Genomic DNA, 13438 nt, shown 5'->3' on the forward strand with positions numbered 1-13438 from the left:
TTATTTCCTTTTCTGATAGGACAGCATTCATAAAGGCAAGGCAAGGCAGCATCTGAGGTTGACGCTCATATACAACATCGCCGACCGTACCTTTAAAGTCATTCAATACCTCTAGATCAATACACTGTAAATAATTTTCAGTGCAATTGTATGCCTTCCAGAAGCTTTGCAATCCAGCCTTTTGAACCAAAATAACAGCAATAAATCCCCAACTTCACGACTATTGATTCATCTTTTTGAATGGAAAGCGTATTACTGTCAGCTATCGTCATCTTGACATCCTGAATTCCTTTCGGACCAAGTGTGTCAACCAATCAGAGGCTTTCTTTCTGACTATCTTCTTCTTCTTTGGCTATTTATGGCAGCGGCAACCACACTTTCCTGACTGTGTTACTCTGCTGCTACACACAGTATACCAATCATGAAACCAAAATGACAGTAAATGTAATAAATAAGGCATAGATTCTCTTTTACAGGTATGGATAGTATGGACATTTTTTATCTAACGTTTAAGATAAAAGCATTGGACTTTACTGGAAAAATATCTAAATAGTTTTTCATTTGTGTTGGTTACATTGTATTATTTTTGTTTACTCTGATCTCCCCAAGACTTGAGAGAAAGTTATTCTAAAGCCAAGCGTCTAGCACAATACATCACATTTTCTAAGTGTTAAGTTTATAGTTAAAAGTTCAAACACAAACTAAACAAATGAACATCCAGACACTACAGCCGGGACATGTCTATTATTAGCTTCATGCACAACTGCGGACGGCAAAGAAAGCACCAAAATTATCTGAGAACCACTAAACGATTTGTGGCACGGATGAAGAAATGATTATAAAGTTGTTGTGTATCTGTCAGCGCGCTCGCCTTCGACACTTCACCCAGTCAAGACGCTGGATCGTTGCGGCTGTCAGCCAATGAAACGCCTTCTCTGCTGCATTCACAGCGTCTGTTGGGCAAAAGCCAATAACTTTCAAATCACACACACACACACACACACACACACACACACACACACACACACACACACACACACACACACACTTCATTCATTTTTAATTCTATGGCATCTTTGTCAAAAAGCTATGAGACGGGGGGGTGAGAGGCAATCTGCTGCATTCTTGTTTTTCATGACTTTGACGAAACCTTCGTCAATAAGCTGTTGCTGCTTTGGTGTTTTGCATTTACCGCAGCCACTGGCTGGCTGGCTGGCTCAATATAATCTATTATTAAATACTACTCTCTTATATTTATTCCAAACAAATTTCTACTGTTGCTTTGACAAACACAAAGACGATTACTTCACTAAGCAGCCGAAGGGAGGGAGTCGTCCACACAGCTGAACAGCAAAGTAAGGGCTTTTTAAACAATCCATCGCTTCACACATTATTCTATCGGAGGAAATGTGTTTTAGTTGTACTTCAAGGCGTAGCAAATCACGCCCAGACTACTTTTTTTAACTGAAACACGCTCATTGAGAAAGGTCAACGGGGACGAGCTGTACTTCTGGAAAGCATACAGTCATGAAGCACAGAACATTGATATTTCCAATTGCACCCAGGTATCGCCCAGCAATGCACCACTTGATTTAAGGCCCCACTGCTTGCATGAGTAAAACTATTTTCATCAGCACACTGTCAGACAGCCACTCTCTTGACAAATGAGTAAACAATACTTTTAAAAAGCAGCAGTGAGGCTGTTTTTTTAATGTATAAGCCACTTTCACCCCATAAACAAACTGATGAAAGTCGCCGCTGGTGTGTCGACTTTTCACGGGTTCAAACGTCATGTCACTCAACGTGAATATCATGACTTTGCGTGAACATACACGCCCACTTTCTTTATCCAAGTGGCGTGTTATCATCATTTAGAGCTATCCACATATATGTCTACGGTGTATCAGATCTGCGTGTATGTCAACGGCGGATGGAAACATTCACGCCACGTGGCGCGTTATCGCCAAGCAACGGCTGAGTTTAGGATACGTCACATGAGGGCTGGGTTAGGTTTAGGAAAAGAACAACAGTTGAGTTAAGGAATAGAAGAACAGGGTTGGTTTTAGTGAAAGAAGAAAGCAGCGGTTGGGCTTAGGAGCCATAACACATGGGACGCCATCCCCGGTCTCCTGGGTAAAAGTCCAGTCAACCACCACGACCAGCCTCCATACGCGGATTTTTGCCCTATAATACTACTCACAATGGCGTCAATTCACGAGATTCATGAGATGAAATTCTCACTTCATGAGATCAGTCTTTGTCAGTAGAAAACTATGTTATTAGGGGACCGCTGACCCATTTCCATACATGCTTGCTTGTGTTTAATTCAGAGCTATTGATTTCCTATGTCCAATTAATAATTGTAATTAGTGGCAGCATAGTTCAGGCTTTATGGGACGTGGGTCGATGAGGGGGAGGGCGGTGATGGAGGACAGGCCAGATGGATGACACAATTTACTGCTCACAGGCGTGGAATAAAGTGTCAGTTTACTGTGACACTGACCACATCAGTTTGTGCACCCAGGTGACTGAGGTTTTCCAAATTTCCCTTTAAAGGAGGCCACTTCATGTCCGGGACAGTCAACACTGCATTAATCAACGCATAGAACAGCCATTTTAACACCTCTGGTTAAAGTCTTTACTGACTTTTGAGATCTGCACTTTTCGTGTTGCTATTTTAAGACTAATACTTTCATTAGTGGCGGTCAACATCTTTGCTGTAAAATGATGCGTTTCATGTCGTAACCTTTCACTTGATCACTAATGTTCTTTTGTGAGTGAGTGTTGCACTTGTTTTCTTGTGTCCTAATTGCATTTTAACGATGCAAACGTGGGGCATCCATTTGAGTTCAGGTCTAATGGCTCTCGGCAGGTGGCTGTCCTCCCACCGACCCACTGATAAATATAAAGAGGTGAGAGGTGCACATCCAACAGCTGATGGCGCCATTTGGCCGAGGTCAGAGGTCAACCCTCATCCTGGGACGTTACAGCACGAGAGTCAGCCACAGGATGTCCATGATCTTGATCCTGTCTTCATCAAACTCAGTGAAGACACTGTTATGAAGTTTTAAGTTTCTTGGCTACTTGGAGCGGATAAAACTGACACATCACATTATGAAGCATTATTATAAAGCAAAACACGGCGCCTTCTTACACCTCTGGCAAACCGAAGCCAAAATTCACTCTCCTTTAGCTCTGCTGTGGTCTCTGACAACTCCTGAGGTAGAGATCTCAGGGACAGATGTGCGTACATTTGTGGAAGCTATCAGCACCATGGCCAACCCGCAGAAAGTGCACGCTGTGATACATCAGCTTACTCAGTGTTAGGTTCAATTCCTGTTCAATAACCCAGCAACACTGTCTCTAATCTGCCTGTTTACTGGTTCCACTTATATTTTATTCATCATTGTCTATTTCACAGCTGTTCATACTGTTCATATTATAATATAATATATTAACGTACTACTATTTATTCCATTATCCTTTGCACTATGCTATATAATTAAAAAAGTAACTATCATAGTTATAATTTACTCTTGCATCCTTTGCAATCTTCACTGCACTATTGTCTCAACCTGTGTAGTGTGTATTTATTGTTTGTTTTGTATGAGTAGGCGCATTGGCAAATAAAGCTGATTCAGATTACGTCGTATTTACACCTCCAGTTCGGGTAATCAGCGCCTTTCTCCGACAATTATACCGTAAATTTAGCACATTTGAAGGCGCAATCGAATAGGCGATGTCAAAGAAATCCTGCTTGATGTGTGCTATTTGGCATTAGTGGTGTGGAAATGTATGTGCGCTGTATCAGTACAGAGATGTTCCCGCTGCTGATGCTATGACTGTTTGAGATGATCCTGGTGCCAGTATTGTATGTTTTTATGTAATGTAGCGATGAGTTTAACAACTGCTGCAATAGAATGTGAACGCTGAGTCGGAGATCCAATGTTGACTTTGTTTTATTCCAGTAACTGTAATATTACATGGCTGCTTAATCTGTAACGCTCAATGATTGAACTGAAAAAGTGTGATCATTGTGGCAAAAAAATCCTTTCAGCTCGTCTCCTTGACGTACGTCTTCGTCTTGCTCCGACTCCTGCTGCCACTTCATCAGGAGGTGTATGCGAGGAGACCCGCTGGCGGCTGGTTTACACCTGCTTTTAAGAGGCAGAGAATTTTCACCAAAAAATAGAGGCGCGCTGTCACGGGAAGTTTTTGTACAGACCGCGAAATACATAATTCGGTGCATTTTACGCTTTCCCTCCCATCTCTTCATGGGAACCTCCCACTATCCCCTTCACCCTTATATGAATGCTTATGCATGACACGGAAAAGCGCTATTTGTCATTTTCTGTTCCCGTGATAGGCAGTCTGCACTTTCAGCTCAGTGTGGCCTGTTTGTACGTACCTCGCCATGCCTTTACACGCAAGTTGAGAAACAAATACACCTGTAGTGAACGCAAAAGCTTTAGTACATCTTGCCCTCAGTGTTGCCACTAATGACATTCCATCAGCCTTACCTGTACTGTGTGTTTACATCTGATGAGCAACTGTCAGCATGCTAACACGCTAATCTAACATGTGTAACATTATATACCTACTTTAGTTAGAAAACTCAGATAGGACAGATAGTCTAGCTAGCTGTCTGGGTTTACCCTGCAGAGATCTGAGGACCAGGTAACCATAGTCCTCAGAAATCCACCAGAGGTTAGAACGCCAACACAAAGACAGAGGACGGGGACGGACATCCCGCCCAAAAAGTTCGACATCCATTGTGAGCATGTTATCATTTTGGTCAGTATTGGACCGTTTTCCACCTTTTTCCAAACATGCTAATCAAACTCACACATACTACATCAGTTGTTTTGTCTGTTTTTTTACATACTGTGATATCTTTCTCTATAGCAGTCATTTCATATTCTTGCCCATTCTTTGCTTTATGCTATTTCCATTGCTGGATCCTCTTGGTATTTCTCCTGGAGGACGATTTCTCCATGAAGGATTGGTGAAGTGTCATCTTATCCTAAACCCTGAGTATGCTCTAAGTCAGACTATGTGCCTTCCTATAGAGCAGACTAGCTTTAAAGGATCCTTTAGGAATCAACAGACCGGCGTTCCCTCTTACTCGGAGGTCACAGCGGCTCCCTCCTCTGCATCACTAACCCCCTTGAGAGAGGTCAAGATAGCTTGAAGTGCAAAATGACTGAGGGAGAAGAGGACAAAGAAATAAAGAGACTGAGGAGACTGTGCTTCTTCTCTCTGAGCAAATGTAAAGTAGAGGAAGACAGCCGATGAATAATTCCTGTCCATTTTCAAAGTCAAAGCGAAGTCAGTCGTGTGGGGAGGAAAGGAATCTATTGTGCCAGCCCCTTCAGTTGAAAAGCAGCGATGGACAATAAACAAGTTAGTTTGGAAATTAATCAGTGCATTGAGAGAGAGAGAGAGAGAGAGAGAGAGAGAGAGAGAGAGAGAGAGAGATGGAGGGGGGTTGAGACTGTGGAGAAGGGGAAGGGGGGGCAGGCAGGAAAGGCAGAGCGGAGTGGGCAAGTCGTTATATTCCTTAATGGGTTGTCTGTCATGAGGTTTGGCCAGCGTAGGCTCACGTGGCATTAGAAGGAAAATGGCTAATCAAAAGGTTTCCGAGGTGAGGTGCCAGTCCATTTCCCCTCCACTCTCAGACACACATGATTGATGGCGTACAGAGGAAAGAAAGAGACGGACTTTCTGGAAAACAGCAGCCTGAAATTTGTTTGCTGATGGGGTCCATTTACTGTTGACAGAGCAGCTAAAGCACACACAAAAATACAGATTAGTTGCTTCAAAGCCAAACCCCCACAGAACTAATCCAATGTTCAATAGGTTTAGACCAAGAGCGGCTGCTTGTGTTACTCTTACAACGTCTAAAGTTAGAAAGGTATTGCTGACTAGTTTAGTGTTCTGCACAGACTCTACGAATACAAACTACAATCATTATTCAATGGATTCATTTCCACAGATTTGCATTCATTCCGATTTTTTTTCACAATCTTACCATTTGTTTTAGCCGCAGTCCTTCATTGTATAACCCTTCTGTAATTATCTCTCTAGATAACAGTCGTTATTGCTTGTGGAGCATGCGGTTCCCTCAAAGAATGTTTTGACGAGAGAAATACAATAAAAAATATGTGAATGACTACTCCCTCTTTAGTTGTTTTTTTCTGTAAACTTTTTTTCTTGTTAAGCTGGCGGTGGCAGGTACAACTAATGTGCCTTGAGTGGGTTAAGATGGAGAGTCCTATAATAAGAAATTCTTTGTTGCACACCGGCTTGTATTTTCCCTTAAAAGCCACTTGTGCTTTTTCCCCTTCAGGAAAAACATGTCTAATGAATCAATGTATCCCTCATTATTGGCGTTGACACACAGGTGTTGTGTTGTCACCGGCTGCAGAGCATGTGTAACTCACTTTAATTCAGTTCTGTTGCTTTTTGGTCTCCGCCATGTGATAAGCCACTTTTTTATGGTTTGCATAATTGGTTCAAAACACAACATGGCCAAAGCAAAACATTCAAAGCAGCTCTGCCAAGATGACTCAACTAGTTGTTCTCTGAAATATGTCAAAGGTGTCAGCTTGTTAAATAATGATGCATGAAAGTTGTGCTATTTCAACTGTTTAGTTCATGTGTTAAAACTGCAAGGAGTGCTTAGGGACCGTCTACAAATTACAACACTGAAAAGAGATACAAACATATTTTCATACTTTTTTTTAATAGTAAGTACTATAGTACAACTAGCAGGAGACATCATATATAATTGAGGGCAGTCTAAAGACACTACCTTATTTAATGATTAAATTGATAGCCTATATATTTTAGTTGTATCTCTTTTCTGTGTTGTAGTTTGTAGACGGTCCCTAAGCTCTCTAACTGCCTCTCAACACAGGAACTACACACAGCTGAATTAACACAACTTTCATGCATTTCCTTCACATCCACAGCAGTCAGATTCACTGTGTTCACTCAGAAGGAATCACTGCACATGAGGGGGCCATTTTAATGACATTATGAACATTTATAGAGGCTAAAAGCACATTTAAAACTTGCCCCGTTGAAGCCTGTTGGGTGCTAACTCTAGCAGGAGGATAACACGGTGTAGGCAGCACGGATTGGTTAGTTTTTCTCTCTACTTACAGACCTCCACATTTAAAAACAACAGAGCTACGTGCTGAAATCGACCAGAATTCTCCTTTAAGAGAAGCAGTCTCACTTTTTCCAGGTGTGTCATAATAACTGTAAACATCCAAAGCTCTGCTCTAACGCATGGATACAAAGGGTGGAGACTCTCAGCAACATTTATAAAGTAGTTTCATTAAATGATTCTGGAGTTTAACTGTGAAATGAGCCATAAAAGTAATAATAACAAAAAATATTGTTACTGTATTCTAATCCCACAAGGGAAATTACAATATTTTAGTAGTTGTAGAAATTTATTTTTAACATGTAAATATATATATATATTTATTATATTATATACACACACACACACACACACACACACACACACACACACACACACACACACAGTATATATACATACATACGTACTGTACATGCATGCATATATATTCAAATATAATTAAAATGAAAGATAAATAAGGTCATGTACTGTACTTCTCAGCACAATCTTCCAAAATTGTTGTAAGTAATTCAAACTCACAAATTCACATGTTCAAAAATCATCATAAGGTCCAACCCCCTTTTCTATTTTCATTCTTCAGTAAATACAACATTTTAAGCTTAACCTATTTACGCATCTTTACACCGTATATTTACCTACGTACTGCTCACATAAACACATGCATACATCCATTTACAGTTTCTGATTTTTTTTTCTACTTCTTTCTTTACCATCTATCTTCTTTGTTTCCATTTATCTATAACAAATTAAATAACCTCTTAAATAATAACACATCCATACTAGACTTAGTGAATAGATGCCAAGGAACCACACACTCATTATACAATACTATCTCTTTGAATCCTTTTCGTATCCCTTTAATATATTCATTTTAACTAATCTCTTGAAAATTGCTGTACATGATTTATCTCTTCACTGCAGCGGCTACATAAATTAACTCTAGTGGTTGAAGTGCAGTGATAGTTTTCTTATCTGTTTCTTTTTAAATACAAATGTTTGCTCTCTCTTATTTGAAACAACCTTTAGATACGGTTTGATAGCTGATGATTATTTAGTTTGTACATCATTTGTGCAGTTTTAAAGTCAACAATATCTCTGACTATTAGTGCTTTTAATTTAATAAACACTGGAGTAGTTTGTGCTCTTTAAGTGGTTTTATTTACAATTCTCTCTTTTGAAGAATGAATATATGTTCAGTGTTTCAGTAACGTATGGAAGTATGAAGGGACAAGTCAACGTGTGCAGTGAGCGTTGATTTATTAAGTAATTGGTTTTATACAGCATAGCAATTTACTTGGCTATTTTGGCCTTAATACTGTGTATATGTGGCTTCCAAGCTTCAAAGTTTCCATTGATTAATACTCCCAAAAATGTATGTTCTTTTACTCTTTCAATTTCAATGTCATTTATCATAAGTTTTCAGTGTAAAATTGCGGCACAATTACCAAAAATTATAAATTTAGTTTAACTTAAGTTCAGTATTAGTTTAATTGCATCAAACCATAATTCATTTCCATTTTCCACAAGAGTTTGTTCCAAAACACCCAGAACAGATTGAATTAGTATCATCAGCAAATAAAACAGTTTTCATTGTTTTTGACACCTCCCGTGCGTTATTTTTATACAAATTAAACAACAATGGTCCCAACACTGATCCCAGGGGTTCCCCATTCTGTGGAGATATGGATAAAATTCAAATAGCTTGATATCGATTTTGCGACAATATTGTAGGGTTGAAAATGTATGCTTTCACAACTATTTTCACAATAACATTTATGATAAATCATCAGTAGTACTTTGGATTTAATGACTATGTGGGTAAAGGAAAATAATAGAACAGCTAAAACCATCTGGTACATTCAGAAAATTACATCACTTTACTGTAATTCAGCCTTTAAAACCAGGAAAAGACAACACTAATGCCATATTACAACAGTCAAAGTCTAAGATGATATCTAGTCTCATATCACAATATTGATATAATATTGATATATTGCCCAGCCCTACTCAGAACCTATACATGCACTATTAGAGAGATGTCATAGTGAGGGGGCTGCAGCTGTCGATGGACAGGCGCTCCAACATTTGGGGGTTCGGTGCACCTCGGCAACCCAGGAGGTGAACTGGCACCTCTCCAGCTACCAGTCTACCACCATACTTTCATCCGTTTGGGGACTTGAACCAGCAACCCTCCAGTTCCCAACTCAACTCCCTACAGAATGAGCTACTTCCACCCCAAACGTGTGATGAGATAGGTCCATGAGGATCTTGGATTGGGCCTTTATTTTCATTTGACAAAGGACTCCAATGCAAGGTTTTGCTAGAATGGGTTGCTTTGATGTCCAAATACATCTGCGATATCTCTAGCGAGGTGTTTTGTCAGACATTTTTTGGTAAAATATTATAACAATGCAAAAAAAATAAGTCACTCAGCAGTTTGCTTTACACCAGACAGACTGCTGTTTTGATTGTGTTGCTCGCTGTAATTTAACAAACAGCAGGAAATGCTGAAGGATCATTTTTCATCCGCTCATAAAAAAAGCTAGACGTGAACCCATGCTTCACAGCTTCAAGCTGAGTCTCAGCTCCCTATTGGAGGAGACGGACATCGCGGCACCAAACAGTAGAGTGCAGAGAACCAATCACCCCTCAGGGGATGGTGGAGGAATTTGATTAAAAAGTTTGCTGGTAATTTAATTTTGACCAAACACAAGGGGCATGCTGATGCGACTGTAGCCGTTAATTGGACTTGGGAATGGGGCAAGTCCACTCGTCAGCATTGTGTGTGTGCGCGCTATTCTCACTGAGGACCTGAATGAAGTGCCAGGATAAACAGGAGCTGGAACCTTGGCAAAACACACACACACATACACACACACACACACACTTTCAGAGTGGAACAGGGACAGCGGTGAGTAATAGTGACTTAATATATGCAAACACATACACAACAAGCATATAAAAGGCAGCATCAGATACTTTTATCCCTAAGATATACTTCTCCCCTATGCATTCCCTTCATCTGGATCACTAAGGCTCTCCATACGTTCTTCCTTTGTTATTATACATTTCTATGATCCTCTCTCTCTCCTCTGCCTCTCATGTAACTTTCACTCTCCCTTCTACAAAAACTCACCCCGCATCATTTCTGCAAAGCTGCACTTAATGACTTGCTGAACTCAGTCTGTTGGGTAATGAAAGATACACTTTGTCATAGAAACGCCCGTCTTCTCCTGGATGGGGTTCAGAGCCAGACAAAGCTCCAGAGGACAGACTGGCTAATGGCTACTGACCCCCACAATATCACCCCTTCCAACACGGGCAACAGGTATTAGCTGCCTAATGAAGTCCATGCTAATGAGGAGCAGTGGGAGTTCAGAGTCATCTATTGCCAGGCAGAGCACAGGTGAGTTAGGCTCGTATACATAATGCTGAGTGACTGTGCTGCCGTGACGGCTCACAAATCAGACAGACATGAAGCAAAGGAACGGTGAGATCAAGACTTAAGACTTGAATTATTATGACTATGAAAACTGAAATTATGCAGGATTTTGACTTCTCTTTTAGCTTGCTCAAATACAACCAACACTCCAGTTATTCCCCTAACATCACCGTAAAAATAAAACTAAAGCATGTTAACCTGATATCATGTTTTAAACAAAAGACACAAGCACTTCATGGCTCTCAGAAGCTAGTCCCTTTTCAAGCGCGGCTGAATATTTCATATCCTCTGAGACCATCTTGTGGCATCTGAGTAGTGGGGTGAAAAGGTTTCTGTGACATCTCATTAACCCCCCAGCCTGAAGCTGCACTGGATTATGGACTGAGAATAGGAACATGAATCAAGGTAATGTGTTGAATTTGTTATGCTAGTAATTTTTGTATGACACAGTGAGGAAATAATCAAACAAGAGGGGATAAAAGACCATGCAACACTGGATCACACGGAGAAGAAGACTCAACAATGACACTGGTCTTGTCCTGGTTTGGGTAGACCACTGGTGGAGGAAGTATTCAGATTCTTTAATTAAATCAAATTTAAAGTTCTGTATTCAAAACTTCACTTGAGTTAAATCAACAAAATGTACTTAAAGTATTTTCAAATTTTACCTTTTTTCAGTTTTTTTATTACAAAAAATTGGCCTTCGAAATAAGCGCTGAAAATGTCAACAACAGATATATCAAATAACCCCCAATATTGATACCCCCAATACCAGAATATTGAAGTGACAAAAATGTGCTGAAAAAGTGGTTATATTTTTTCATGGTCGACGGGAAGACAACACAAGGGTTAAAGTGAAAGTCTGTACATTGCAGTAACATTTTCCGTCTCATTTAAATACTCCGGTTTCTGTATTGTGTTTAAACCGCCAGACATATCTCTCCCCAGCACTGTGACGTAAAGGTCTGGCTACGCCACAGATGCATTCTGGGAAAGGAGGAAAAAAACTAGTGCATAGTCTGTCCACCAGAGGACGCTCTACAACGTCCCTGTTAGTGATGGCGTTACATAGTCTGTCCACCAGAGGACGCTCTACAACGTCCCTGTTAGTGATGGTGTTGCATAGTCTGTCCACCAGAGGACGCTCTACAACGTCCCTGTTGGCAACACTGATTATTGTTTTATTATGGATGGATGGATGGATGGATCTTAAGTTTGCATTTTTATACATTTTATTTACCAGAACTTTGATATAATTTGATGTTCCTCTTATGTTGTGACAAAAAAACAAATTATATTATTTTAGTGTGATCTTATAACTACAAATAATGTTAGGGAAATCTGTTTAAGTTTTGTAACACGTTTCTGGATATATAAATAAAACAAAAAAAACTGCCTCCTTTTGCAGAATTTGGCGCTCTAATACGTCGTCACTTTACTTCCTGCTTTGCTACTATAATAATTACAAGAGGAGGTCCCTAGAGGGCCCAAGACGATTGGGATTGGGTTAAAGAAATGCAAACAACCCAGTGTTAAGTAAATAAGTAAATTTACTTTAAGCGTGGATCTGCAGCTGAAGACCTTGAACTTGAGGACCTTTCAGATTAAAATGCTAAAAAACGAGTGAGTGAGCCATGGTGTCTAATTGTAATAGGAGTAATCTTCATGAAAGGCCACACTGCAAAGTGCTCCCAGGGAATATAACTCATTGAGTGTATAGCAGCCTATCAGCTCCTACCGGGGCTTAGTTCCTCCTTTCCTATGGTGAATCGCCTTTAGGCGGCCTCGACGTTGTTACCTCTTGTCTCCCAATGGAGGGGTGACCTTCCCATCCCATTCAGTACTGCATAGTCACTACCGGAGGGGATTGAAAACCAATCTCTTCGAGAAACATGTCACGTCCGTCTCAGCCCAATGTTCCCCTCACTCCTCCAAATCACACCTCGTCTTACTTCTGTCTTCTTACAGAGAACATAACCTTTTACACCTGCTGCTTATTTCCTCTGACAACTTGTGTACCTGCTTCATCTTGTGAGCAAGTGTTTTCCACAAGCAGACGAGACGGCATGCGTTTTTGACACAAAGAGGATATGAATGAAAAGCTGTTTTTGGTGTGGCGGAGCACCGATCATTGGCACCTTAAAAGGGATTCAAATTAGATAAAGGATCGATAAAGGATCGATTAAGGATATTTAAGGCCGATACCGATAGGAGTATTTAATTATTTTTTAATCCAATATGCCGATTTATCAGCTGATTTTATTTTTTTAAACCCGGAAACATCCAAACAAACACATTTCCCTAACATTAGCTATTTGTAGTTATATATGAGTTTTACTGAAATAATATAATAATTACGGATACCAATATATCGGGAAACGCCTAATATTGGTTGATAATATCGGCCCGCTGAAATGTCTAGGGAACAGTTGGTAGGTTTCATGTGTTGCACTACCTCACTAAGTAACGTCAGAGAAACTGGCTTTAATTCCTCAAACACAGCTGAGTGTGTAGGAGAAGCAGGTAAAAACTCCTTAAAATTAGCACTGGTGATTTTCCTGACAGATGCTACTTTATCAATAAAATAACAGAGAAATTTCTCATGTGTGCAGATTGACACATCTGTCGGAGCAGAGCTGCATGTATTTATGACAGAGTTAATAGTATTAAATAACACTCCAGGTTCATGGCAACTGCTAGCGATGACAGAGGATTGATGCTGCATCTTCTCCACCTTCACAGCCTTCTGGTATGTGGCTAGACTGTCCCTTAATACACCCAGTGACACGTGTAAATTGTCTTTCTTCCATCTTCGTTCAGCT

At 40.2% G+C, this 13438-nt stretch overlaps 1 protein-coding gene and 1 long non-coding RNA gene across 5 annotated transcripts in view; both read right to left on the bottom strand.

Moving 5' to 3' along the window:
• LOC117942110 overlaps positions 1-7188 on the bottom strand; it is a 10237-nt gene extending 3049 nt beyond the window's left edge. The window contains exons 1-2 of the long non-coding RNA XR_004656075.1: positions 7178-7188; positions 6943-6946 (exon numbers count right to left, since the gene is read on the bottom strand). This is a non-coding gene — a long non-coding RNA (uncharacterized LOC117942110). The remainder of the gene's footprint in view (positions 1-6942; positions 6947-7177) is intronic.
• Positions 1-13438, bottom strand: part of LOC117935241 (multiple epidermal growth factor-like domains protein 11) — a 145062-nt gene that overhangs the window by 67674 nt on the left and 63950 nt on the right. The window lies entirely within an intron of this gene.

This window comes from Etheostoma cragini, chromosome 1, assembly GCF_013103735.1.
Source record: "Etheostoma cragini isolate CJK2018 chromosome 1, CSU_Ecrag_1.0, whole genome shotgun sequence".
Classification (NCBI taxonomy): domain Eukaryota; kingdom Metazoa; phylum Chordata; class Actinopteri; order Perciformes; family Percidae; genus Etheostoma; species Etheostoma cragini.